The sequence below is a fragment of the Ranitomeya imitator genome, chromosome 9 (assembly GCF_032444005.1).
Source record: "Ranitomeya imitator isolate aRanImi1 chromosome 9, aRanImi1.pri, whole genome shotgun sequence".
In the NCBI taxonomy this organism is placed as follows: Eukaryota; Metazoa; Chordata; class Amphibia; order Anura; family Dendrobatidae; genus Ranitomeya; species Ranitomeya imitator.
Genome location: NC_091290.1, coordinates 95,517,435 through 95,542,562, shown reverse-complemented (window position 1 = coordinate 95,542,562; position 25,128 = coordinate 95,517,435).

Sequence of the window (25,128 nt, the reverse complement as noted above, 5' to 3'; positions counted from 1 at the left end):
TATGTTTTCAGGTATCTCCTATACTAATAGAGCCACATGCTCACCGGTTTGCCACATGCTGTAGGCCTATGGACTGAACAAGAAACCACCAAAAATTTCAACCCGTCATCGTTCTCACAACACTGAGGACGATTCATTCGAAATGACTTCTCCATGCATTTTATGCATTGGTAAAAGCACTATGATGAAACGGTGATATGTTTTCAGGTATCTCCTATACTAATAGAGCCACATGCTCACCGGTTTGCCACATGCTGTAGGCCTATGGACTGAACAAGAAACCACCAAAAATGTTAACCCGTCATTGTTCTCACAACACTGAGGACGATTCATTCGAAATGACTTCTCCATGCATTTTATGCATTGGTAAAAGCACTATGATGAAAAGTGTGATATGTTTTCAGGTATCTCCTATACTAATAGAGCCACATGCTCACCGGTTTGCCACATGCTGTAGGCCTATGGACTGAACAAGAAACCACCAAAAATTTTAACCCATCGTTCTCACAGCACTGAGGACGATTCATTCGAAATGACTTCTCCATGCATTTTATGCATTGGTAAAAGCACTATGATGAAAAGTGTGATATGTTTTCAGGTATCTCCTATACTAATAGGGCCACATGCTCACCGGTTTGCCACATGCTGTAGGCCTATGGACTGAACAAGAAACCACCAAAAATTTTAACCCGTCATCGTTCTCACAACACTGAGGATGATTCATTCGAAATGACTTCTCCATGCATTTTATGCATTGGTAAAAGCACTATGATGAAAAGTGTGATATGTTTTCAGGTATCTCCTATACTAATAGAGCCACATGCTCACCGGTTTGCCACATGCTGTAGGCCTATGGACTGAACAAGAAACCACCAAAAATTTCAACCCGTCATCGTTCTCACAACACTGAGGACGATTCATTCGAAATGACTTCTCCATGCATTTTATGCATTGGTAAAAGCACTATGATGAAACGGTGATATGTTTTCAGGTATCTCCTATACTAATAGAGCCACATGCTCACCGGTTTGCCACATGCTGTAGGCCTATGGACTGAACAAGAAACCACCAAAAATTTTAACCCGTCATCGTTCTCACAGCACTGAGGACGATTCATTCGAAATGACTTCTCCATGCATTTTATGCATTGGTAAAAGCACTATGATGAAAAGTGTGATATGTTTTCAGGTATCTCCGATACTAATAGAGCCACATGCTCACCGGTTTGCCACATGCTGTAGGCCTATGGACTGAACAAGAAACCACCAAAAATTTTAACCCGTCATCGTTCCCACAACACTGAGGACGATTCATTCGAAATGACTTCTCCATGCATTTTATGCATTGGTAAAAGCACTATGATGAAAATGTTTTCAGGTATCTCCTATACATGGTCACCGGTTTGCCACATGCTGTAGGCCTATGGACTGAACAAGAAACCACCAAAAATGTTAACCCGTCATTGTTCTCACAACACTGAGGACGATTCATTCGAAATGACTTCTCCATGCATTTTATGCATTGGTAAAAGCACTATGATGAAAAGTGTGATATGTTTTCAGGTATCTCCTATACTAATAGAGCCACATGCTCACCGGTTTGCCACATGCTGTAGGCCTATGGACTGAACAAGAAACCACCAAAAATTTTAACCCATCGTTCTCACAGCACTGAGGACGATTCATTCGAAATGACTTCTCCATGCATTTTATGCATTGGTAAAAGCACTATGATGAAAAGTGTGATATGTTTTCAGGTATCTCCTATACTAATAGAGCCACATGCTCACTGTTTTGCCACATGCTGTAGGCCTATGGACTGAACAAGAAACCACCAAAAATTTTAACCCATCATCGTTCTCACAACACTGAGGACGATTCATTCGAATTGTCTTCTCCATGCATTTTATGCATTGGTAAAAGCACTATGATGAAAAGTGTGATATGTTTTCAGGTATCTCCTATACTAATAGAGCCACATGCTCACCGGTTTGCCACATGCTGTAGGCCTATGGACTGAACAAGAAACCACCAAAAATTTTAACCTGTCATCATTCTCACAACACTGAGGACTATTCATTCGAAATGACTTCTCCATGCATTTTATGCATTGGTAAAAGCACTATGATGAAAAGTGTGATATGTTTTCAGGTATCTCCTATACTAATAGAGCCACATGCTCACCGGTTTGCCACATGCTGTAGGCCTATGGACTGAACAAGAAACCACCAAAAATTTTAACCCGTCATCGTTCTCACAACACTGAGGACGATTCATTCGAAATGACTTTTCCATGCATTTTATGCATTGGTAAAAGCACTATGATGAAAAGTGTGATATGTTTTCAGGTATCTCCTATACTAATAGAGCCACATGCTCACCGGTTTGCCACATGGTGTAGGCCTATGGACTGAACAAGAAACCACCAAAAATTTTAACCCGTCATCGTTCTCACAACACTGAGGACGATTCATTCGAAATGACTTCTCCATGCATTTTATGCATTGGTAAAAGCACTATGATGTAAAGTGTGATATGTTTTCAGGTATCTCCTATAGTAATAGAGCCACATGATCACTGGTTTGCCACATGCTGTAGGCCTATGGACTGAACAAGAAACCACCAAAAATTTTAACCCGTCATTGTTCTCACAACACTGAGGACGATTCATTCGAAATGACTTCTCCATGAATTTTATGCATTGGTAAAGGCACTATGATGAAAAGTGTGACATGTTTTTAGGTAACTCCTATACTAATAGAGCCACATGCTCACCGGTTTGCCACATGCTGCAGGCCTATGGACTGAACAAGAAACCACCAAAAATTTTAACCCGTCATCGTTCTCACAACACTGAGGACGATTTATTCGAAATGACTTCTCCATGCATTTTATGCATTGGTAAAAGCACTATGATGAAAAGTGTGATATGTTTTCAGGTATCTCCTATACTAATAGAGCCACATGCTCACCGGTTTGCCACATGCTGTAGGCCTATGGACTGAACAAGAAACCACCAAAAATTTTAACCCGTCATCGTTCTCACAACACTGAGGACGATTCATTCGAAATGACTTCTCCATGCATTTTATGCATTGGTAAAAGCACTATGATGTAAAGTGTGATATGTTTTCAGTTATCTCCTATACTAATAGAGCCACATGATCACTGGTTTGCCACATGCTGTAGGCCTATGGACTGAACAAGAAACCACCAAAAATGTTAACCCGTCATAGTTCTCACAACACTGAGGACGATTCATTCGAAATGACTTCTCCATGCATTTTATGCATTGGTAAAAGCACTATGATGAAAAGTGTGATATGTTTTCAGGTATCTCCTATACTAATAGAGCCACATGCTCACCGGTTTTCCACATGCTGTAGGCCTATGGACTGAACAAGAAACCACCAAAAATTTTAACCCGTCATCGTTCTCACAACACTGAGGACGATTCATTCGAAATGACTTCTCCATGCATTTTATGCATTGGTAAAAGCACTATGATGAAAAGTGTGATATGTTTTCAGGTATCTCCTATACTAATAGAGCCACATGCTCACCGGTTTGCCACATGCTGTAGGCCTATGGACTGAACAAGAAACCACCAAAAATTTTAACCCGTCATCGTTCTCACAACACTGAGGACGATTCATTCGAAATGACATCTCCATGCATTTTATGCATTGGTAAAAGCACTATGATGAAAATGTTTTCAGGTATCTCCTATACATGCTCACCGGTTTGCCACATGCTGTAGGCCTATGGACTGAACAAGAAACCACCAAAAATGTTAACCCGTCATTGTTCTCACAACACTGAGGACGATTCATTCGAAATGACTTCTCCATGCATTTTATGCATTGGTAAAAGCACTATGATGTAAAGTGTGATATGTTTTCAGTTATCTCCTATACTAATAGAGCCACATGATCACTGGTTTGCCACATGCTGTAGGCCTATGGACTGAACAAGAAACCACCAAAACTTTTAACCCGTCATTGTTCTCACAACACTGAGGACGATTCATTCGAAATGACTTCTCCATGCATTTTATGCATTGGTAAAAGCACTATGATGAAAAGTGTGATATGTTTTCAGGTATCTCCTATACTAATAGAGCCACATGCTCACCGGTTTTCCACATGCTGTAGGCCTATGGACTGAACAAGAAACCACCAAAAATTTTAACCCGTCATCGTTCTCACAACACTGAGGACGATTCATTCGAAATGACTTCTCCATGCATTTTATGCATTGGTAAAAGCACTATGATGAAAAGTGTGATATGTTTTCAGGTATCTCCTATACTAATAGAGCCACATGCTCACCGGTTTGCCACATGCTGTAGGCCTATGGACTGAACAAGAAACCACCAAAAATTTTAACCCGTCATCGTTCTCACAACACTGAGGACGATTCATTCGAAATGACATCTCCATGCATTTTATGCATTGGTAAAAGCACTATGATGAAAATGTTTTCAGGTATCTCCTATACATGCTCACCGGTTTGCCACATGCTGTAGGCCTATGGACTGAACAAGAAACCACCAAAAATGTTAACCCGTCATTGTTCTCACAACACTGAGGACGATTCATTCGAAATGACTTCTCCATGCATTTTATGCATTAGTAAAAGCACTATGATGAAAAGTGTGATATGTTTTCAGGTATCTCCTATACTAATAGAGCCACATGCTCACTGTTTTGCCACATGCTGTAGGCCTATGGACTGAACAAGAAACCACCAAAAATTTTAACCCATCATCGTTCTCACAACACTGAGGACGATTCATTCGAATTGACTTCTCCATGCATTTTATGCATTGGTAAAAGCACTATGATGAAAAGTGTGATATGTTTTCAGGTATCTCCTATACTAATAGAGCCACATGCTCACCGGTTTGCCACATGCTGTAGGCCTATGGACTGAACAAGAAACCACCAAAAATTTTAACCTGTCATCATTCTCACAACACTGAGGACGATTCATTCGAAATGACTTCTCCATGCATTTTATGCATTGGTAAAAGCACTATGATGAAAAGTGTGATATGTTTTCAGGTATCTCCTATACTAATAGAGCCACATGCTCACCGGTTTGCCACATGCTGTAGGCCTATGGACTGAACAAGAAACCACCAAACATTTTAACCCGTCATCGTTCTCACAACACTGAGGACGATTCATTCGAAATGACTTCTCCATGCATTTTATGCATTGGTAAAAGCACTATGATGAAAAGTGTGATATGTTTTCAGTTATCTCCTATACTAATAGAGCCACATGCTCACTGGTTTGCCACATGCTGTAGGCCTATGGACTGAACAAGAAACCACCAAAAATTTTAAACCGTCATTGTTCTCACAACACTGAGGACGATTCATTCGAAATGACTTCTCCATGCATTTGATGCATTGGTAAAAGCACTATGATGAAAAGTGTGATATGTTTTCAGGTATCTCCTATACTAATAGAGCCACATGCTCACCGGTTTGCCACATGCTGTAGGCCTATGGACTGAACAAGAAACCACCAAAAATTTTAACCCGTCATCGTTCTCACAACACTGAGGACGATTCATTCGAAATGACTTCTCCATGCATTTTATGCATTGGTAAAAGCACTATGATGAAAAGTGTGATATGTTTTCAGTTATCTCCTATACTAATAGAGCCACATGCTCACTGGTTTGCCACATGCTGTAGGCCTATGGACTGAACAAGAAACCACCAAAAATTTTAAACCGTCATTGTTCTCACAACACTGAGGACGATTCATTCGAAATGACTTCTCCATGCATTTGATGCATTGGTAAAAGCACTATGATGAAAAGTGTGATATGTTTTCAGGTATCTCCTATACTAATAGAGCCACATGCTCACCGGTTTTCCACATGCTGTAGGCCTATGGACTGAACAAGAAACCACCAAAAATTTTAACCCGTCATCGTTCTCACAACACTGAGGACGATTCATTCGAAATGACTTCTCCATGCATTTTATGCATTGGTAAAAGCACTATGATGAAAAGTGTGATATGTTTTCAGGTATCTCCTATACTAATAGAGCCACATGCTCACCGGTTTGCCACATGCTGTAGGCCTATGGACTGAACAAGAAACCACCAAAAATTTTAACCCGTCATTGTTCTCACAACACTGAGGACGATTCATTCGAAATGACTTTTCCATGCATTTTATGCATTGGTAAAAGCACTATGATGAAAAGTGTGATATGTTTTCAGGTATCTCCTATACTAATAGAGACACATGCTCACCGGTTTGCCACATGCTGTAGGCCTATGGACTGAACAAGAAACCACCAAAAATTTTAACCCGTCATTGTTCTCACAACACTGAGGACGATTCATTCGAATTGACTTCTCCATGCATTTTATGCATTGGTAAAAGCACTATGATGAAAAGTGTGATATGTTTTCAGGTATCTCCTATACTAATAGAGCCACATGTTCACCGGTTTGCCACATGCTGTAGGCCTATGGACTGAACAAGCAACCACCAAAAATTTTAACCCGTCATTGTTCTCACAACACTGAGGACGATTCATTCGAAATGACTTTTCCATGCATTTTATGCATTGGTAAAAGCACTATGATGAAAAGTGTGATATGTTTTCAGGTATCTCCTATACTAATAGAGCCACATGTTCACCGGTTTGCCACATGCTGTAGGCCTATGGACTGAACAAGCAACCACCAAAAATTTTAACCCGTCATTGTTCTCACAATACTGAGGACGATTCATTCGAATTGACTTCTCCATGCATTTTATGCATTGGTAAAAGCACTATGATGAAAAGTGTGATATGTTTTCAGGTATCTCCTATACTAATAGAGCCACATGCTCACCGGTTTGCCACATGCTGTAGGCCTATGGACTGAACAAGAAACCACCAAAAATTTTAACCCGTCATCGTTCTCACAGCACTGAGGACGATTCATTCGAAATGACTTCTCCATGCATTTTATGCATTGGTAAAAGCACTATGATGTAAAGTGTGATATGTTTTCAGTTATCTCCTATAGTAATAGAGCCACATGATCACTGGTTTGCCACATGCTGTAGGCCTATGGACTGAACAAGAAACCACCAAAAATTTTAACCCGTCATTGTTCTCACAACACTGAGGACGATTCATTCGAAATGACTTCTCCATGCATTTTATGCATTGGTAAAGGCACTATGATGAAAAGTGTGACATGTTTTCAGGTAACTCCTATACTAATAGAGCCACATGCTCACCGGTTTGCCACATGCTGCAGGCCTATGGACTGAACAAGAAACCACCAAAAATTTTAACCCGTCATCGTTCTCACAACACTGAGGACGATTTATTCGAAATGACTTCTCCATGCATTTTATGCATTGGTAAAAGCACTATGATGAAAAGTGTGATATGTTTTCAGGTATCTCCTATACTAATAGAGCCACATGATCACTGGTTTGCCACATGCTGTAGGCCTATGGACTGAACAAGAAACCACCAAAAATTTTAACCCGTCATTGTTCTCACAACACTGAGGACGATTCATTCGAAATGACTTCTCCATGCATTTTATGCATTGGTAAAAGCACTATGATGAAAAGTGTGATATGTTTTCAGGTATCTCCTATACTAATAGAGCCACATGCTCACCGGTTTTCCACATGCTGTAGGCCTATGGACTGAACAAGAAACCACCAAAAATTTTAACCCGTCATCGTTCTCACAACACTGAGGACGATTCATTCGAAATGACTTCTCCATGCATTTTATGCATTGGTAAAAGCACTATGATGAAAAGTGTGATATGTTTTCAGGTATCTCCTATACTAATAGAGCCACATGCTCACCGGTTTGCCACATGCTGTAGGCCTATGGACTGAACAAGAAGCCACCAAAAATTTTAACCCGTCATTGTTCTCACAACACTGAGGACGATTCATTCGAAATGACTTCTCCATGCATTTTATGCATTGGTAAAGGCACTATGATGAAAAGTGTGACATGTTTTCAGGTAACTCCTATACTAATAGAGCCACATGCTCACCGGTTTGCCACATGCTGCAGGCCTATGGACTGAACAAGAAACCACCAAAAATTTTAACCCGTCATTGTTCTCACAACACTGAGGACGATTTATTCGAAATGACTTCTCCATGCATTTTATGCATTGGTAAAAGCACTATGATGAAAAGTGTGATATGTTTTCAGGTATCTCCTATACTAATAGAGCCACATGCTCACCGGTTTGCCACATGCTGTAGGCCTATGGACTGAACAAGAAACCACCAAAAATTTTAACCCGTCATCGTTCTCACAACGCTGAGGACGATTCATTCGAAATGACTTCTCCATGCATTTTATGCATTGGTAAAAGCACTATGATGAAAAGTGTGATATGTTTTCAGGTATCTCCTATACTAATAGAGCCACATGCTCACCGGTTTGCCACATGCTGTAGGCCTATGGACTGAACAAGAAACCACCAAAAATTTTAACCCGTCATCGTTCTCACAACACTGAGGACGATTCATTCGAAATGACTTCTCCATGCATTTTATGCATTGGTAAAAGCACTATGATGAAAAGTGTGATATGTTTTCAGGTATCTCCTATACTAATAGAGCCACATGCTCACCAGTTTGCCACATGCTGTACGCCTATGGACTGAACAAGAAACCACCAAAAATTTTAACCCGTCATTGTTCTCACAACACTGAGGACGATTCATTCAAAATGACTTCTCCATGCATTTTATGCATTGGTAAAAGCACTATGATGAAAAGTGTGATATGTTTTCAGGTATCTCCTATGCTAATAGAGCCACATGCTCACCGGTTTGCCACATGCTGTAGGCCTATGGACTGAACAAGAAACCACCAAAAATTTTAACCCGTCATCGTTCTCACAACACTGAGGACGATTCATTCGAAATGACATCTCCATGCATTTTATGCATTGGTAAAAGCACTATGATGAAAAATGTGATATGTTTTCAGGTATCTCCTATACTAATAGAGCCACATGCTCACCGGTTTGCCACATGCTGCAGGCCTATGGACTGAACAAGAAACCACCAAAAATTTTAACCTGTCATCGTTCTCACAACACTGAGGACGATTCATTCGAAATGACTTCTCCATGCATTTTATGCATTGGTAAAGGCACTATGATGAAAAGTGTGATATGTTTTCAGGTAACTCCTATACTAATAGAGCCACATGCTCACCGGTTTGCCACATGCTGCAGGCCTATGGACTGAACAAGAAACCACCAAAAATTTTAACCCGTCATTGTTCTCTCAACACTGAGGACGATTCATTCGAAATGACTTCTCCATGCGTTTTATGCATTGGTAAAAGCACTATGATGAAAAGTGTGATATGTTTTCAGGTATCTCCTATACTAATAGAGCCACATGCTCACCGGTTTGCCACATGCTGTAGGCCTATGGACTGAACAAGAAACCACCAAAAATTTTAACCCGTCATCGTTCTCACAACACTGAGGACGATTCATTCGAAATGACTTCTCCATGCATTTTATGCATTGGTAAAAGCACTATGATGAAAAGTGTGATATGTTTTCAGGTATCTCCTATACTTATAGAGCCACATGCTCACCGGTTTGCCACATGCTGTAGGCCTATGGACTGAACAAGAAACCACCAAAAATTTTAACCCGTCATCGTTCTCACAACACTGAGGACGATTCATTCGAAATGACATCTCCATGCATTTTATGCATTGGTAAAAGCACTATGATGAAAAGTGTGATATGTTTTCAGGTTTATCCTATACTAATAGAGCCACATGCTCACCGGTTTGCCACATGCTGCAGGCCTATGGACTGAACAAGAAACCACCAAAAATTTTAACCCGTCATCGTTCTCACAACACTGAGGACGATTCATTCGAAATGACTTCTCCATGCATTTTATGCATTGGTAAAGGCACTATGATGAAAAGTGTGATATGTTTTCAGGTAACTCCTATACTAATAGAGCCACATGCTCACCGGTTTGCCACATGCTGCAGGCCTATGGACTGAACAAGAAACCACCAAAAATTTTAACCCGTCATCGTTCTCACAACAGTGAGAACGATTCATTCGAAATGACTTCTCCTTGCATTTTATGCATTGGTAAAAGCACTATGATGAAAATGTTTGATGGTATCTCCTATACTAATTGAGCCACATGCTCACCGGTTTGCCACATGCTGTAGGCCTATGGACTGAACAAGAAACCACCAAAAATTTTAACCCGTCATCGTTCTCACAACACTGAGGATGATTCATTAGAAATGACTTCTCCATGCATTTTATGCATTGGTAAAAGCACTATGATGAAAAGTGTGATATGTTTTCAGGTATCTCCTATACTAATAGAGCCACATGCTCACCGGTTTGCCACATGCTGTAGGCCTATGGACTGAACAAGAAACCACCAAAAATTTTAACCCGTCATCGTTCTCACAGCACTGAGGACGATTCATTCGAAATGACTTCTCCATGCATTTTATGCATTGGTAAAAGCACTATGATGAAAAGTGTGATATGTTTTCAGGTATCTCCTATACTAATAGAGCCACATGCTCACCGTTTTGCCACATGCTGTAGGCCTATGGACTGAACAAGAAACCACCAAAAATTTTAACCCGTCATCGTTCTCACAACACTGAGGACGATTCATTCGAATTGACTTCTCCATGCATTTTATGCATTGGTAATAGCACTATGATGAAAAGTGTGATATGTTTTCAGGTATCTCCTATACTAATAGAGCCACATGCTCACCGGTTTGCCACATGCTGTAGGCCTATGGACTGAACAAGAAACCACCAAAAATTTTAACCCATCATCGTTCTCACAACACTGAGGACGATTCATTCGAAATGACTTCTCCATGCATTTGATGCATTGGTAAAAGCACTATGATGAAAAGTGTGATATGTTTTCAGGTATCTCCTATACTAATAGAGCCACATGCTCATCGGTTTGCCACATGCTGTAGGCCTATGGACTGAACAAGAAACCACCAAAAATTTTAACCTGTCATCGTTCTCACAACACTGAGGATGATTCATTCGAAATGACTTCTCCATGCATTTTATGCATTGGTAAAAGCACTATGATGAAAAGTGTGATATGTTTTCAGGTATCTCCTATACTAATAGAGCCACATGCTCACCGGTTTGCCACATGCTGTAGGCCTATGGACTGAACAAGAAACCACCAAAAATTTTAACCCGTCATCGTTCTCACAACACTGAGGACGATTCATTCGAAATGACTTCTCCATGCATTTTATGCATTGGTAAAAGCACTATGATGAAAAGTGTGATATGTTTTCAGGTATCTCCTATACTAATAGAGCCACATGCTCACCGGTTTTCCACATGCTGTAGGCCTATGGACTGAACAAGAAACCACCAAAAATTTTAACCCGTCATCGTTCTCACAACACTGAGGACGATTCATTCGAAATGACTTCTCCATGCATTTTATGCATTGGTAAAAGCACTATTATGAAAAGTGTGATATGTTTTCAGGTATCTCCTATACTAATAGAGCCACATGCTCACCGCTTTGCCACATGCTGTAGGCCTATGGACTGAACAAGAAACCACCAAAAATTTTAACCCGTCATTGTTCTCACAACACTGAGGATGATTCATTCGAAATGACTTTTCCATGCATTTTATGCATTGGTAAAAGCACTATGATGAAAAGTGTGATATGTTTTCAGGTATCTCCTATACTAATAGAGCCACATGTTCACCGGTTTGCCACATGCTGTAAGCATCGGACTGAACAAGCAACCACCAAAAATTTTAACCCGTCATTGTTCTCACAACACTGAGGACGATTCATTCGAAATGACTTCTCCATGCATTTTATGCATTGGTAAAAGCACTATGATGAAAAGTGGGATATGTTTTCAGGTATCTCCTATACTAATAGAGCCACAAGCTCACCGGTTTGCCACATGCTGTAGGCCTATGGACTGAACAAGAAACCACCAAAAATTTTAACCCGTCATCGTTCTCACAGCACTGAGGACGATTCATTCGAAATGACTTCTCCATGCATTTTATGCATTGGTAAAAGCACTATGATGAAAAGTGTGATGTTTTCAGGTATCTCCTATACTAATAGAGCCACATGCTCACCGGTTTGCCACATGCTGTAGGCCTATGGAATGAACAAGAAACCACCAACAATTTTAACCCGTCATCGTTCTCACAACACTGAGGACGATTCATTCGAAATGACTTCTCCATGCATTTTATGCATTGGTAAAAGCACTATGATGAAAATGTTTTCAGGTGTCTCCTATACTAATAGAGCCACATGCTCACTGGTTTGCCACATGCTGTAGGCCTATGGACTGAACAAGAAACCACCAAATATTTTAACCCGTCATCGTTCTCACAACACTGAGGACGATTCATTCGAAATGACTTCTCCATGCATTTTATGCATTGGTAAAAGCACTATGATGAAAAGTGTGATATGTTTTCAGGTATCTCCTATACTAATAGAGCCACATGCTCACCGGTTTGCCACATGCTGTAGGCCTATGGACTGAACAAGAAACCACCAAAAGTTTTAACCTGTCATCGTTCTCACAACACTGAGGACGATTCATTCAAAATGACTTCTCCATGCATTTTATGCATTGGTAAAAGCACTATGATGAAAATGTTTTCAGGTATCTCCTATCCTAATAGAGCCACATGCTCACCAGTTTGCCACATGCTGTAGGCCTATGGACTGAACAAGAAACCACCAAAAATTTTAACCCGTCATCGTTCCCACAACACTGAGGACGATTCATTCGAAATGACTTCTCCATGCATTTCATGCATTGGTAACAGCACTATGATGAAAAGTGTGATATGTTTTCAGGTATCTCCTATACTAATAGAGCCACATGCTCACCGGTTTGCCACATGCTGTAGGCATATGGACTGAACAAGAAACCACCAAAAATTTTAACCCGTCATCGTTTTCACAACACTGAGGACGATTCAGTCGAAATGACTTCTCCATGCATTTTATGCATTGGTAAAAGCACTATGATGAAAAGTGTGATATGTTTTCAGGTATCTCCTATACTAATAGAGCCACATGCTCACCGGTTTGCCACATGCTGTAGGCCTATGGACTGAACAAGAAACCACCAAAAATTTTAACCCGTCATCGTATTCACAACACTGAGGACGATTCATTTGAAATGACTTCTCCATGCATTTTATGCATTGGTAAAAGCACTATGATGAAAAGTGTGATATGTTTTCAGGTATCTCCTATACTAATACCTATACCTATACCGGTTTGCCACATGCTGTAGGCCTATGGACTGAACAAGAAACCACCAAAAATTTTAAACCGTCATCGTTCTCACAACACTGAGGACGATTCATTCGAAATGAGTTCTCCATGCATTTTATGCATTGGTAAAAGCACTATGATGAAAAGTGTGATGTTTTCAGGTATCTCCTATACTAATAGAGCCACATGCTCACCGGTTTGCAACATGCTGTAGGCCTATGGAATGAACAAGAAACCACCAAAAATTTTAACCCGTCATCGTTCTCACAACACTGAGGACGATTCATTCGAAATGACTTCTCCATGCATTTTATGCATTGGTAAAAGCACTATGATGAAAATGTTTTCAGGTGTCTCCTATACTAATAGAGCCACATGCTCACTGGTTTGCCACATGCTGTAGGCCTATGGACTGAACAAGAAACCACCAAATATTTTAACCCGTCATCGTTCTCACAACACTGAGGACGATTCATTCGAAATGACTTCTCCATGCATTTTATGCATTGGTAAAAGCACTATGATGAAAAGTGTGATATGTTTTCAGGTATCTCCTATACTAATAGAGCCACATGCTCACCGGTTTGCCACATGCTGTAGGCCTATGGACTGAACAAGAAACCACCAAAAGTTTTAACCTGTCATCGTTCTCACAACACTGAGGACGATTCATTCAAAATGACTTCTCCATGCATTTTATGCATTGGTAAAAGCACTATGATGAAAATGTTTTCAGGTATCTCCTATCCTAATAGAGCCACATGCTCACCAGTTTGCCACATGCTGTAGGCCTATGGACTGAACAAGAAACCACCAAAAATTTTAACCCGTCATCGTTCCCACAACACTGAGGACGATTCATTCGAAATGACTTCTCCATGCATTTCATGCATTGGTAACAGCACTATGATGAAAAGTGTGATATGTTTTCAGGTATCTCCTATACTAATAGAGCCACATGCTCACCGTTTTGCCACATGCTGTAGGCATATGGACTGAACAAGAAACCACCAAAAATTTTAACCCGTCATCGTTCTCACAACACTGAGGACGATTCATTCGAAATGACTTCTCCATGCATTTTATGCATTGGTAAAAGCACTATGATGAAAAGTGTGATATGTTTTCAGGTATCTCCTATACTAATAGAGCCACATGCTCACCGGTTTGCCACATGCTGTAGGCCTATGGACTGAACAAGAAACCACCAAAAATTTTAACCCGTCATCGTATTCACAACACTGAGGACGATTCATTTGAAATGACTTCTCCATGCATTTTATGCATTGGTAAAAGCACTATGATGAAAAGTGTGATATGTTTTCAGGTATCTCCTATACTAATAGAGCCACATGCTCACCGGTTTGCCACATGCTGTAGGCCTATGGACTGAACAAGAAACCACCAAAAATTTTAAACCGTCATCGTTCTCACAACACTGAGGACGATTCATTCGAAATGAGTTCTCCATGCATTTTATGCATTGGTAAAAGCACTATGATGAAAATGTTTTCAGGTATCTCCTATACATGCTCACCGGTTTGCCACATGCTGTAGGCCTATGGACTGAACAAGGAACCACCAAAAATTTTAACCCATCATTGTTCTCACAACACTGAGGACGATTCATTCGAAATGACTTCTCCATGCTTTTTATGCATTGGTAAAAGCACTGTGATGAAAAGTGTGATATGTTTTCAGGTATCTCCTATACTAATAGAGCCACATGCTCACCGGTTTGCCACATGCTGTAGGCCTATGGACTGAACAAGAAACCACCAAAAATTTTAACCCGTCATCGTTCTCACAACACTGAGGACGATTCATTCGAAATGACTTCTCCATGCATTTTATGCATTGGTAAAAGCACTATGATGAAAATGTTTTCAGGTATCTCCTATACTAATAGAACCACATGCTCACCGGTTTGCCACATGCTGTAGGCCTATGGACCGAACAAGAAACCACCAAAAATTTTAACCCGTCATCGTTCTCACAATACTGAGGACAATTCATTCGAAATGACTTCTCCATGCATTGTATGCATTGGTTAAAGCAGTATGATGAAAAGTGTGATATGTTTTCAGGTATCTCCTATACTAATAGAGCCACATGCTCACTGGTTTGCCACATGCTGTAGGCCTATGGACTGAACAAGAAACCACCAAAAATTTTAACCCGTCATCGTTCTCACAACACTGAGGACGATTCATTCGAAATGACTTCTCCATGCATTTTATGCATTGGTAAAAGCACTATGATGAAAAGTGTGATATGTTTTCAGGTATCTCCTATACTAATAGAGCCACATGCTCACCGGTTTGCCACATGCTGTAGGCCTATGGACTGAACAAGAAACCACCAAAAATTTTAACCCGTCATCGTTCTCACAACACTGAGGACGATTCATTCGAAATGACTTCTCCATGCATTTTATGCATTGGTAAAAGCACTATGATGAAAAGTGTGATATGTTTTCAGGTATCTCCTATACTAATAGAGCCACATGCTCACCGGTTTGCCACATGCTGTAGGCCTATGGATTGAACAAGAAACCACCAAAAATTTTAACCCGTCATCGTTCTCACAACACTGAGGACGATTCATTCGAAATGACTTCTCCATGCTTTTTATGCATTGGTAAAAGCACTATGATGAAATGTGTGATATGTTTTCAGGTATCTCCTATACTAATAGAGCCACATGCTCACCGGTTTGCCACATGCTGGAGGCCTATGGACTGAACAAGAAACCACCAAAAATTTTAACCCGTCATTGTTCTCACAACACTGAGGACGATTCATTCGAAATGACTTCTCCATGCATTTTATGCATTGGTAAAAGCACTATGATGAAAAGTGTGATATATTTTCAGGTATCTCCTATACTAATAGAGTCACATGCTCACCGGTTTGCAACATGCTGTAGGCCTATGGACTGAACAAGAAACCACCAAAAATTTTAACCCGTCATCGTTCTCACAACACTGAGGACCATTCATTCGAAATGACTTCTCCATGCATTTTATGCATTGGTAAAAGCACTATGATGAAAAGTGTGATATGTTTTCAGGTATCTCCTATACTAATAGAGCCACATGCTCACTGGTTTGCCACATGCTGTAGGCCTATGGACTGAACAAGAAACCACCAAAAATTTTAACCCGTCATCGTTCTCACAACACTGAGGACCATTCATTCGAAATGACTTCTCCATGCATTTTATGCATTGGTAAAAGCACTATGATGAAAAGTGTGATATGTTTTCAGGTATCTCCTATACTAATAGAGCCACATGCTCACCGGTTTGCCACGTGCTGCAGGCCTATGGACTGAACAAGAAACCACCAAAAATTTTAACCCGTCATCGTTCTCACAACACTGTAGACGATTCATTCGAAATGACTTCTCCATGCATTTTATGCATTGGTAAAGGCACTATGATGAAAAGTGTGATATGTTTTCAGGTATCTCCTATACTAATAGAGCCACATGCTCACCGGTTTGCCACATGCTGCAGGCCTATGGACTGAACAAGAAACCACCAAAAATGTTAACCCGTCATCGTTCTCACAACACTGAGAACGATTCATTCGAAATGACTTCTCCATGCATTTTATGCATTGGTAAAAGCACTATGATGAAAATGTTTTCAGGTATCTCCTATACTAATAGAGCCACATGCTCACTGGTTTGCCACATGCTGTAGGCCTATGGACTGAACAAGAAACCACCAAAAATTTTAACCCATCATCGTTCTCACAGCACTGAGGACGATTCATTCGAAATGACTTCTCCATGCATTTTATGCATTGGTAAAAGCACTATGATGAAAATGTTTTCAGGTATCTCCTATACATGCTCACCGGTTTGCCACATGCTGTAGGCCTATGGACTGAACAAGAAACCACCAAAAATTTTAACCCGTCATCGTTCTCACAACACTGAGGACGATTCATTCGAAATGACTTCTCCATGCTTTTTATGCATTGGTAAAAGCACTATGATGAAAAGTGTGATATGTTTTCAGGTATCTCCTATACTAATAGAGCCACATGCTCACCGGTTTGCCACATGCTGTAGGCCTATGGACTGAACAAGAAACCACCAAAAATGTTAACTTGTCATCGTTCTCACAAGACTGAGGACGATTCATTCGAAATGACTTCTCCATGCTTTTTATGCATTGGTAAAAACACTATGATGAAAAGTGTGATATGTTTTCAGGTTTCTCCTATACTAATAGAGCCACATGCTCACCGGTTTGCCACATGCTGTAGGCCTATGGACTGAACAAGAAACCACCAAAAATTTGAACCCGTCATCATTCTCCCAACACTGAGGACGATTCATTCGAAATGACTTCTCCATGCATTTTATGCATTGGTAAAAGCACTATGATGAAAAGTGTGATATGTTTTCAGGTATCTCCTATACTAATAGAGCCACATGCTCACCGGTTTGCCACATGCTGTAGGCCTATGGATTGAACAAGAAACCACCAAAAATTTTAACCCGTCATCGTTCTCACAACACTGAGGACGATTCATTCGAAATGACTTCTCCATGCATTTTATGCATTTGTAAAAGCACTATGATGAAAAGTGTGATATGTTTTCAGGTATCTCCTATACTAATAGAGCCACATGCTCACCGGTTTGCCACATGCTGTAGGCCTATGGACTGAACAAGAAACCACCAAAAATTTTAACCCGTCATCGTTCTCACAACACTGAGGACGATTCATTCGAAATGACTTCTCCATGCATTTTATGCATTGGTAAAAGCACTATGATGAAAAGTGTGATATGTTTTCAGGTATCTCCTATACTAATAGAGCCACATGCTCACCGGTTTGCCACATGCTGTAGGCCTATGGACTGAACAAGAAACCACCAAAAATTTTAACCCGTCATCGTTCTCACAACACTGAGGACGATTCATTCGAAATGTCTTCTCCATGCATTTTATGCATTGGTAAAAGCACTATGATGAAAAGTGTGATATGTTTTCAGGTATCTCCTATACTAATAGAGCCACATGCTCACCGGTTTGCCACATGCTGTAGGCCTATGGACTGAACAAGAAACCACCAAAAATTTTAACCCGTCATCGTTCTCACAACACTGAGGACGATTCATTCGAAATGACTTCTCCATGCATTTTATGCATTGGTAAAAGCACTATGATGAAAAGTGTGATATGTTTTCAGGTATCTCCTATACTAATAGAGCCACATGCTCACCGGGTTGCCACATGCTGTAGGCCTATGGACTGAACAAGAAACCACCAAAAATTTTAACCCATCATCGTTCTCACAACACTGAGGACGATTCATTCGAAATGACTTCTCCATGCATTTCATGCATTGGTAAAAGCACTATGATGAAAAGTGTGATATGTTTTCAGGTATCTCCTATACTAATAGAGCCACATGCTCACCGGTTTGCCACATGCTGTAGGCCTATGGACTGAACAAGAAACCACCAAAAATGTTAACCCGTCATCGTTCTCACAACACTGAGGACGATTCATTCGAAATGACTTCTCCATGCATTTTATGCATTGGTAATTGCACTATGATGAAAAGTGTGATATGTTTTCAGGTATCTCCTATACTAATAGAGCCACATGCTCACCGGTTTGCCACATGCTGTAGGCCTATGGACTGAACAAGAAACCACCAAAAATTTTAACCCGTCATCGTTCTCACAACACTGAGGACCATTCATTCGAAATGACTTCTCCATGCATTTTATGCATTGGTAAGAGCACTATGATGAAAAGTGTGATATGTTTTCAGGTATCTCCTATACTAATAGAGCCACATGCTCACCGGTTTGCCACATGCTGTAAACCTATGGACTGAACAAGAAACCACCAAAAATTTTAACCCGTCATCGTTCTCACAACACTGAGGACGATTCATTCGAAATGACTTCTCCATGCATTTCATGCATTGGTAAAAGCACTATGATGAAAAGTGTGATATGTTTTCAGGTATCTCCTATACTAATAGAGCCACATGCTCACCGGTTTGCCACATGCTATAGGCCTATGGACTGAACAAGAAACCACCAAAAATTTTAACCCGTCATCGTTCTCACAACACTGAGGACGATTCATTCGAAATGACTTCTCCATGCATTTTATGCATTGGTAAAAGCACTATGATGAAAAGTGTGATATGTTTTCAGGTATCTCCTATACTAATAGAGCCACATGCTCACCGGTTTGCCACATGCTGTAGGCCTATGGACTGAACAAGAAACCACCAAAAATTTTAACCCGTCATCGTTCTCATAACACTGAGGACGATTCATTCGAAATGACTTCTCCATACATTTTATGCCTTGGTAAAAGCACTATGATGAAAAGTGTGATGTTTTCAGGTATCTCCTATACTAATAGAGCCACATGCTCACCGGTTTGCCACATGCTGTAGGCCTATGGAATGAACAAGAAACCACCAAAAATTTTAACCCGTCATCGTTCTCACAACACTGAGGACGATTCATTCGAAATGACTTCTCCATGCATTTTATGCATTGGTAAAAGCACTATGATGAAAAGTGTGATATGTTTTCAGGTATCTCCTATACTAATAGAGCCACATGCAAACTGGTTTGCCACATGCTGTAGGCCTATGGACTGAACAAGAAACCACCAAAAATTTTAACCCGTCATCGTTCTCACAACACTGAGGACCATTCATTCGAATTGACTTCTCCATGCATTTTATGCATTGGTAAAAGCACTATGATGAAAAGTGTGATATGTTTTCAGGTATCTCCTATACTAATAGAGCCACATGCTCACCAGTTTGCCACGTGCTGCAGGCCTATGGACTGAACAAGAAACCACCAAAAATTTTAACCCGTCATCGTTCTCACAACACTGAGGACGATTCATTCGAAATGACTTCTCCATGCATTTTATGCATTGGTAAAGGCACTATGATGAAAAGTGTGATATGTTTTCAGGTATCTCCTATACTAATAGAGCCACATGCTCACCGGTTTGCCACATGCTGCAGGCCTATGGACTGAACAAGAAACCACCAAAAATGTTAACCCGTCATCGTTCTCACAACACTGAGAACGATTCATTCGAAATGACTTCTCCATGCATTTTATGCATTGGTAAAAGCACTATGATGAAAATGTTTTCAGGTATCTCCTATACTAATAGAGCCACATGCTCACCGGTTTGCCACATGCTGTAGGCCTATGGACTGAACAAGAAACCACCAAAAATTTTAACCCGTCATCATTCTCACAACACTGAGGACGATTCTTTCGAAATGACTTCTCCATGCATTTTATGCATTGGTAAAAGCACTATGATGAAAATGTTTTCAGGTATCTCCTATACATGCTCACGGGTTTGCCACATGCTGTAGGCCTATGGACTGAACAAGAAACCACCAAAAATTTTAACCCGTCATCGTTCTCACAACACTGAGGACGATTCATTCGAAATTACTTCTCCATGCTTTTTATGCATTGGTAAAAGCACTATGATGAAAAGTGTGATATGTTTTCAGGTATCTCCTATACTAATAGAGCCACATGCTCACCGGTTTGCCACATGCTGTAGGCCTATGGACTGAACAAGAAACCACCAAAAATTTTAACTCGTCATCGTTCTCACAACACTGAGGACGATTCATTCGAAATGACTTCTCCATGCTTTTTATGCATTGGTAAAAACACTATGATGAAAAGTGTGATATGTTTTCAGGTTTCTCCTATACTAATAGAGCCACATGCTCACCGGTTTGCCACATGCTGTAGGCCTATGGACTGAACAAGAAACAACCAAAAATTTTAACCCGTCATCATTCTCACAACACTGAGGACGATTCATTCGAAATGACTTCTCCATGCATTTTATGCATTGGTAAAAGCACTATGATGAAAAGTGTGATATGTTTTCAGGTATCTCCTATACTAATAGAGCCACATGCTCACCGGTTTGCCACATGCTGTAGGCCTATGGATTGAACAAGAAACCACCAAAAATTTTCACCCGTCATCGTTCTCACAACACTGAGGACGATTCATTCGAAATGACTTCTCCATGCATTTTATGCATTCGTAAAAGCACTATGATGAAAAGTGTGATATGTTTTCAGGTATCTCCTATACTAATAGAGCCACATGCTCACCGGTTTGCCACATGCTGTAGGCCTATGGACTGAACAAGAAACCACCAAAAATTTTAACCAGTCATCGTTCTCACAACACTGAGGACGATTCATTCTAAATGACTTCTCCATGCATTTTATGCATTGGTAAAAGCACTATGATGAAAAGTGTGATATGTTTTCAGGTATCTCCTATACTAATAGAGCCACATGCTCACCGGTTTGCCCCATGCTGTAGGCCTATGGACTGAACAAGAAACCACCAAAAATTTTAACCCGTCATCGTTCTCACAACACTGAGGACGATTCATTCGAAATGAATTCTCCATGCATTTTATGCATTGGTAAAAGCACTATGATGAAAAGTGTGATATGTTTTCAGGTATCTCCTATACTAATAGAGCCACATGCTCACCGGTTTGCCACATGCTGTAGGCCTATGGACTGAACAAGAAACCACCAAAAATTTTAACCCGTCATCGTTCTTACAACACTGAGGACGATTCATTTGAAATGACTTCTCCATGCATTTTATGCATTGGTAAAAGCACTATGATGAAAAGTGTGATATGTTTTCAGGTATCTCCTATACTAATAGAGCCACATGCTCACCGGTTTGCCACATGCTGTAGGCCTATGGACTGAACAAGAAACCACCAAAAATTTTAACCCGTCATCGTTCTCACAACACTGAGGACGATTCATTCGAAATGACTTCTCCATGCATTTTATGCATTGGTAAAAGCACTATGATGAAAAGTGTGATATGTTTTCAGGTATCTCCTATACTAATAGAGCCACATGCTCACCGTGTTGCCACATGCTGTAGGCCTATGGACTGAACAAGAAACCACCAAAAATTTTAACCCATCATCGTTCTCACAACACTGAAGACGATTCATTCGAAATGACTTCTCCATGCATTTCATGCATTGGTAAAAGCACTATGATGAAAAGTGTGATATGTTTTCAGGTATCTCCTATACTAATAGAGCCACATGCTCACCGGTTTGCCACATGCTGTAGGCCTATGGACTGAACAAGAAACCACCAAAAATTTTAACCCGTCATCGTTCTCACAACACTGAGGACCATTCATTCGAAATGACTTCTCCATGCATTTTATGCATTGGTAAAAGCACTATGATGAAAAGTGTGATATGTTTTCAGGTATCTCCTATACTAATAGAGCCACATGCTCACCGGTTTGCCACATGCTGTAAACCTATGGACTGAACAAGAAACCACCAAAAATTTTAACCCGTCATCGTTCTCACAACAGTGAGGACGATTCATTCGAAATGACTTCTCCATGCATTTCATGCATTGGTAAAAGCACTATGATGAAAAGTATGATATGTTTTCAGGTATCTCCTATACTAATAGAGCCACATGCTCACCGGTTTGCCACATGCTGTAGGCCTATGGACTGAACAAGAAACAACCAAAAATTTTAACCCGTCATCATTCTCACAACACTGAGGACGATTCATTCGAAATGACTTCTCCATGCATTTTATGCATTGGTAAAAGCACTATGATGAAAAGTGTGATATGTTTTCAGGTATCTCCTATACTAATAGAGCCACATGCTCACCGGTTTGCCACATGCTGTAGGCCTATGGATTGAACAAGAAACCACCAAAAATTTTAACCCGTCATCGTTCTCACAACACTGAGGACGATTCATTCGAAATGACTTCTCCATGCATTTTATGCATTCGTAAAAGCACTATGATGAAAAGTGTGATATGTTTTCAGGTATCTCCTATACTAATAGAGCCACATGCTCACCGGTTTGCCACATGCTGTAGGCCTATGGACTGAACAAGAAACCACCAAAAATTTTAACCAGTCATCGTTCTCACAACACTGAGGACGATTCATTCGAAATGACTTCTCCATGCATTTTATGCATTGGTAAAAGCACTATGATGAAAAGTGTGATATGTTTTCAGGTATCTCCTATACTAATAGAGCCACATGCTCACCGGTTTGCCACATGCTGTAGGCCTATGGACTGAACAAGAAACCACCAAAAATTTTAACCCGTCATCGTTCTCACAACACTGAGGACGATTCATTCGAAATGACTTCTCCATGCATTTTATGCATTGGTAAAAGCACTATGATGAAAAGTGTGATATGTTTTCAGGTATCTCCTATACTAATAGAGCCACATGCTCACCGGTTTGCCACATGCTGTAGGCCTATGGACTGAACAAGAAACCACCAAAAATTTTAACCCGTCATCGTTCTCACAACACTGAGGACGATTCATTTGAAATGACTTCTCCATGCATTTTATGCATTGGTAAAAGCACTATGATGAAAAGTGTGATATGTTTTCAGGTATCTCCTATACTAATAGAGCCACATGCTCACCGGTTTGCCACATGCTGTAGGCCTATGGACTGAACAAGAAACCACCAAAAATTTTAACCCGTCATCGTTCTCACAACACTGAGGACGATTCATTCGAAATGACTTCTCCATGCATTTTATGCATTGGTAAAAGCACTATGATGAAAAGTGTGATATGTTTTCAGGTATCTCCTATACTAATAGAGCCACATGCTCACCGGGTTGCCACATGCTGTAGGCCTATGGACTGAACAAGAAACCACCAAAAATTTTAACCCATCATCGTTCTCACAACACTGAAGACGATTCATTCGAAATGACTTCTCCATGCATTTCATGCATTGGTAAAAGCACTATGATGAAAAGTGTGATATGTTTTCAGGTATCTCCTATACTAATAGAGCCACATGCTCACCGGTTTGCCACATGCTGTAGGCCTATGGACTGAACAAGAAACCACCAAAAATTTTAACCCGTCATCGTTCTCACAACACTGAGGACCATTCATTCGAAATGACTTCTCCATGCATTTTATGCATTGGTAAAAGCACTATGATGAAAAGTGTGATATGTTTTCAGGTATCTCCTATACTAATAGAGCCACATGCTCACCGGTTTGCCACATGCTGTAAACCTATGGACTGAACAAGAAACCACCAAAAATTTTAACCCGTCATCGTTCTCACAACACTGAGGACGATTCATTCGAAATGACTTCTCCATGCATTTCATGCATTGGTAAAAGCACTATGATGAAAAGTGTGATATGTTTTCAGGTATCTCCTATACTAATAGAGCCACATGCTCACCGGTTTGCCACATGCTGTAGTCCTATGGACTGAACAAGAAACCACCAAAAATTTTAACCCGTCATCGTTCTCACAACACTGAGGACGATTCATTCGAAATGACTTCTCCATGCATTTTATGCATTGGTAAAAGCACTATGATGAAAAGTGTGATATGTTTTCAGGTATCTCCTATACTAATAGAGCCATATGCTCACCGGTTTGCCACATGCTGTAGGCCTATGGACTGAACAAGAAACCACCAAAAATTTTAACCCGTCATCGTTCTCACAACACTGAGGACGATTCATTCGAAATGACTTCTCCATGCATTTTATGCATTGGTAAAAGCACTATGATGAAAAGTGTGATATGTTTTCAGGTATCTCCTATACTAATAGAGCCACATGCTCACCGGGTTGCCACATGCTGTAGGCCTATGGACTGAACAAGAAACCACCAAAAATTTTAACCCATCATCGTT